This window comes from Petromyzon marinus, unplaced genomic scaffold (genome assembly GCF_048934315.1).
Source record: "Petromyzon marinus isolate PM22_M1 ecotype Great Lakes invasive population unplaced genomic scaffold, UKy_Petmar_22M1.pri1.0 PM_Scaffold_108, whole genome shotgun sequence".
Classification (NCBI taxonomy): domain Eukaryota; kingdom Metazoa; phylum Chordata; class Hyperoartia; order Petromyzontiformes; family Petromyzontidae; genus Petromyzon; species Petromyzon marinus.
The window spans coordinates 2,928-8,629 of NW_027423067.1; the positions used below are offsets into that span (position 1 = coordinate 2,928).

The following is a 5,702-nucleotide window of genomic DNA, read 5'->3' on the forward strand; positions in this document are numbered from 1 at the left end:
AGATTATTACGCATGAAATCAGGAAAGAAACACACAACCACTTCTGCGTTAATTAATTTTATTCTAAGCGAAACCTTAACTTTACATGCGAACTCTCAAGCTTGGAATTTTCAACACAGCATCAACACAGTAAACATCAACGATTGCGTTGTATCACTTTGGCAACTGCACATATGATTAATTCCACCGCGTAACGCGAGCTTAATTGGTGATAGAGAGAGTCGTTAAAACATGCATGTGCTCTATTCTAAACAAAAACCTTAACACTCTAATATGCAAATTCTTGTACTTGAAATTGTCAGCACAGTACTACAGGCGATGTTCATTCATTGATCCATCTTTTCAACCCTCAATAATCACGTTGTTAATTGGGTAACAGAACAATTCATTATTTCCTCTGAGTACCACGAGCATACGGAAAATACGAATAAAAAGTCCTTAAAAGTTCATCCGACGATATTCATGCGAAAAGGCAGTCAAAACAATTATTATTCTCTAAGGCACAAATATACGTAAATAGATTCATCGGCAATATTATATAATTAAAGAAATGGCTTAGAGTAAGGGCGTGCGATGGTGTGCGTGTTCTCCCACGAGATCCTTAACTTGGGCCGAACTTTAATTAATTTGTGGACAAGATTGTCTGATAAGGAAACCGGTTTACACGCTCATTTCCCCGTGAGCGGAGAGGTTCAGAGCGGAAGGTTTCAAAGGCTTAATTTATATTGATGAATCTATTGGTAATTTATGCGATTGGAAGTACAAATTACAAAAAAAAATTAATGTACTTAAAACGACGTATTCTCATCACTCGGTGAGCCGCGACGCTTTCGCGGCCACTGATGGTTCACGTACTTGACGATTAGGCTTCTTAATGGTTCGTGTGTGTGTTGAGTGATATGAATTGGGTTGAGTGGACCAGTGTTCGGAATCAATTCTTTGCGTCAAGAAGACGCCAGGTGGTGTGGTGGCAGTGTGGGGCAGAGTGCATATCATACGAACAGCGGGGTTTTCTTCTTTCACGCGGTCGGCCAGAGTTCGGCCCCGCAGCAGGTGGACGAGTTGACACGGTGCGCTGTAGGCGCGATGATCCGTCGGCAGATGGCGCCCGCAGCTCGTCTGTTGCTGTTGGCGAAGGTGCTCGCCGTTGGCGTCGCTTGGTGGTGCTCTCTCTGGCGATGACCGCCCTCTGGTGGCTGATGCTGGGATTCTCGTCAGCTTAGCTATCACTGCAGTGACCCTTGAGAGTCGAGGTTCAGAGCGGAATGCTTTTCGAGCGATACTTCTTCTGATGGTGCTGCATTCGCACGGCGTAGCATGTCGCTAAACAGCGAGTCTCGCCATTCTGGGCGAGTTGTAGAGTCTTCTTCTGCGTCGTTGGTTGGCTGGTCCACAAGTTGGTCGCCGTCTTCTTCCGCTGGCCGATGCTGAGCTGATCCGCTGGTCGCTGACTCTTTTGCTCACGGGCGGCTGGTCGGGCTCTTTCCGCCGCTGGATGATGAGCTGCGCCGCACACGCTCTCTCCGTGGAGATGCGCACGATCACGCTCGCCGCTGGTTCGCTGGCACTCTTGCTCACGGGCGGCTGGTTGCGCTGCAGCTGGGAGCTGGCATTCGATGTAGAAATGAAAGTCTTTGAGCGATACTTCGTCTTTCAGCTCTGAACTCACGCTCGTTGATACATCGCTACTCGGCGAGCCTCGCCATCCTCAGTTGATCGCGGGGCCCCTTGGAGCCGGCCGCTCGCCGCCCTCTTCTGGCGCTCGCCGAGCTGTGCCTTGTTGAACTGTCAAGAGCTATTGTCGCTCACTCTCAAAACTTGAAAATTGTATTTGCACACCTCTTACACAACTCTGATAGCTTAGTACGATACAGCTTATCGCATTCCTCGATTCTGCAGGCGACTCAAAACATCAGGATGAATGTGGAATAACTTTCAGCGATACTCTATCGGTCCATGCTGAACTCAGCACCTAACATTACCTCGCCCCTCTTCTCTGTGGGACACAGCACCCATTGCTAATGTCTCGAGGCCATGCCTCGGAGCTGGCTTGATGTCCTCTTCCGATCTGCCGTCTCGCTGTCCCTTGCCGAGCTTAAATGTGAAATTCTCTCTCCTCTTTCCGCGTCTCTTGCGAGAGAAAAAAAAAACAGATGTCCACTCTGCGTTGTGGGGGGGGGGTGTAGTCCGTGTGTGTATCATTAAGTCCAGCCCAGTGTGTACAGATGGCCCCCGCGATAATAAATTTCCCTCGCTCTGGTGTTAAATACCTGCTCTCCCGCGCTGCGGGAAGACAAAGGCGGCCGGGAGGCTCCTTCCTAATGGAACACAGTCTATCTTGGCTGTGTAAGCCCGTCCCATTCCGCCTCATTCCTTCTCGATAACTCTTGATGTAACATTGCATCGTTATTATCTGTTTCTGTCCCCAAGATTTGTGATTTAACATTGTATTAACTTTTGCTCCCCGCCTGTATCCGAGGGTCCGGGCTATTATGTATGAGTTATTTATTTTATTTTATTCCTGATGTCCTGAGGTTAGAGAATTCGTTTTGACTTAAAAATAACTCTGACTGCCAGAACTATTCTTCAGGCTTCGGTCATTTAGTATCGAATTAATAAATGGGTAATGATTCACTGATGTAGATTGTGGCCTGGTTTTTAATTGGGGTGAGTGTGAGGATTGATAATGTTAGCTTATCCTTGTAGTTGAGTTCAAAACTTTAACCGTTGTTTTAATAGCAAAGAAGAGGACAATTGTTTAAACTCGCTTGTATTTACAAAAGGTGGTCCTTTTTTGAGCTACCGTTTTGTATGTGTAAGATGTGCGTGTTTGAGCTGCCGCTCTCGCTCTGGCCCCTCCCCCCCTCCAACCGTATTTCCTATTTAAGCTTCTGTTCATCCCCCCCCCCTCTCTCTGCCTCCCTGTCCGTCTTTCCTCCCTCCTTATCTCTTGGTGGACTTGTATATGTATTTCTACTGACCGTGTACCTCTTATTTTTCATTCTATCTATGCTGGTATGTGCAATCCAAAGGTTGAACACGAAATTTAACACTCTTCTGAAATTTGTGGTCCGCCAGGAAGTGTCTAACTGTGTTGTTGGCCTGACTGGATGTGCTTCACATAATGTTTTTTCAGGTTTGTTGAATTCTCGTCTCTCATCTTTTTGTTGTATTTACCTCCGTGATTTGTTCTTGACACCTGATGAAGATCGCTTGCGTTGTGACCGAAACGTCGTGATTGTTTTTTGTTTTAATATTATTTTATTGTATTTCTACATACGTGACTTTACCGAAAAAACCAATGAGTAATTTTATGCAGTCACGAAAGCTTTAATACTTTATTATTGACACATATATTTACGCGATCTAACCCAAAAAACCTCTTATGGATATTGGTCTCAAAATCCTACGTGTTAAATTCGGTTATAACTGTTTCTGTACTGTACGCGATATTGTTGCTGCTTGCTAAGACATCTAACTCGGTTATAACTGTGTTAGGTTTTGTACTGTACACGATATTCACGCAAAATGTTTTCTCATTTCCTGTTTCAGAATATGGCTTCAGTTTGGAGTTCGACAAAGCTGACCCAATACCAGCCAGCAGAGGTATTTATTAATTCTTAATTTACCGGTTTATGAACTGACCATCCTTTGGTTCATGCGCTTCTTGTACAAATTCCGTGAGTAATGCAAAAATGGGTAAATTATTATTTTATGACAGTAATTTTAAGTTCAAAACGTGATTTCATGAATTACTATTGTTTTGCCAAATATACTGCCTAGCGTAAATCCTTGTGTATTAGATACATCTTCATCTAGCAATTAATAGACCATGGTTGATAAATATTACAATGATAGATGAATCTATGAAGATGGAAAACAATTATGATGACGTTCTCTGGTCTGACACTGGTGAAACTAGGCCCTAAAGAAGGCTGTCTCTGGTACAGCTATTTTAGTACAAGCAATGGACAGGAAGTACAAGATCAATGGACTCGCATAATGCGCACGCATAATGTACGTTGATTTATTAATCCTTCCCCCCCCCACCTTGGACAAGAAGAGTGCACAAGTGTTGTCATCACATCTACGCCTCTATATAAGGAACGAAACAGGAGGACTTCTCCACAAATCTGGCTGTCACCTGATGAAGCTAGTTGTGATTACTAGCAAAACATATTCTTTGGGTCTTTCGGTAAAGTCACGTAGATTGTTCAAAGAAAATAACCATCTACGTGACTTTACCGAAAGATCCAAAGAATATGAATTCCTGCAGTCACGAAAGCTTTAAGTCAAGATTTACTAGCAAAACACCGTACACAGATTGTAAATGTTGTGGCTTGGCTCCCCAACACACGGGTGTGCTGTACTATTGATTGATTCGGCATGTTCTGTTTACGTGACAACTCTTACTAATTGGCTGTCGGGTGATGGCGGGTTTGACTAGACATTTCTATATTTACGAGATCTAACCCCAAAAAACTGTATTATAGAAGTAATTGTGTTTTATCGTTTTTCAGAATGTGGCTGGATCCCCGTAGCAGAACGCAGAGTGAACAGCCGGATCGTGGGAGGCTACGAAGCAAGGCTCTGAGAATGGCCCTGGCAAGAGAGCCTGCACAACTTCAACAGACTGACCTGTGGGGGCTCCCTCTTCAGTGACCGCTGGGTTGTGAGTGCTGCTCATTGCTTCCAGAGGTGAGCGTTTCTGCTGCTTCACATGTATTGTGAACACTTTACTCCGAGCTATAAATGCTCTGATACGTGCATTGTCCTGGTACTTGTTCGCCTTTTGACGTTCTCTGGTCTAACACTGGTGAGACACGAGGCCCTAAAGAACGCTGTCTCTCGTGTAGGCCAATACATTTAAAAGACAATGCATATATTATCTGAGCATGTTTGTTTGCATGTTCACCACAAGTACGTGTGGTTAATACAAACTTGATTCATTGCTAAAGATATCTATTTGGTGTTTGAACATCTTAACACCTGTTTTATTGCCAGAAAGGGTAAAACCTATTTTTCTTTGTCATACTTTAAAAGTATGCATTTGGTAAATGTTACACACAGCAGACAAGTTGAATAATCACAACTTGTAGCACTTTAACAGACCGCTTTTGGGATGAAGGCCTTTGCACACCATGTTGGTCATGGGGTATTGTTTGACCATACCTCACCACACTGGTCACGAATAACGTTATCTGTGGTTGGGAATCACACTTGGGGAATTAAAACGTGGGTCAACAGGTCCGTAAGTGCTGTGTGCTAACGAATGAACCACCGCTCCTCCCACTCACACAATGAATCACAACACCATTAGAAGATATTTTTGCAGAATTTTATTGCAGAAAGAGGCATGAATATAAGTGGTGGAGGCATTAAGCATCTCATTTTTTTCACATTCAGGTGTGATTTTACATCGTGCACTTGCAATTGTGATGCGTGTCGGCGCCACGGTCCAAATTTTCTTACTTTGTAAAATGACTCACACCAATTACTCAGTTGAGGACCCTCCTGAAAAGGTGCTGAGACTCAATGAGGCTTACCTTGGTAAAAAAACATAATGCCCTGTGGTATTTGATGCTGACTGTCGTGTCTGTATTTACCTCCCTAGTAACAACCCAAACACCTGGACGGTATACCTGGGCTTGCACTCTCAGAACGATCTCAGCGCTTCAACTGTCGTGGCCGGAAGCGTCAAC

The 5,702-nt window shown here is 44.1% G+C and overlaps 1 long non-coding RNA gene across 2 annotated transcripts; it reads left to right on the plus strand.

Annotated features, from left to right (window-relative positions):
* The first annotated feature begins 421 nt into the window (after positions 1-421).
* LOC116936973 (uncharacterized) lies at positions 422-5,702 on the plus strand. Of its 2 annotated transcripts, XR_012940168.1 has the most exons (5): positions 422-877; positions 3,079-3,136; positions 3,553-3,606; positions 4,521-4,698; positions 5,615-5,702. It is a non-coding gene; the product is annotated as an uncharacterized LOC116936973 (long non-coding RNA). The 2 variants fall into 2 exon arrangements; XR_004401861.2 differs by lacking the exon at positions 3,079-3,136 and having other exon boundaries at positions 425-877.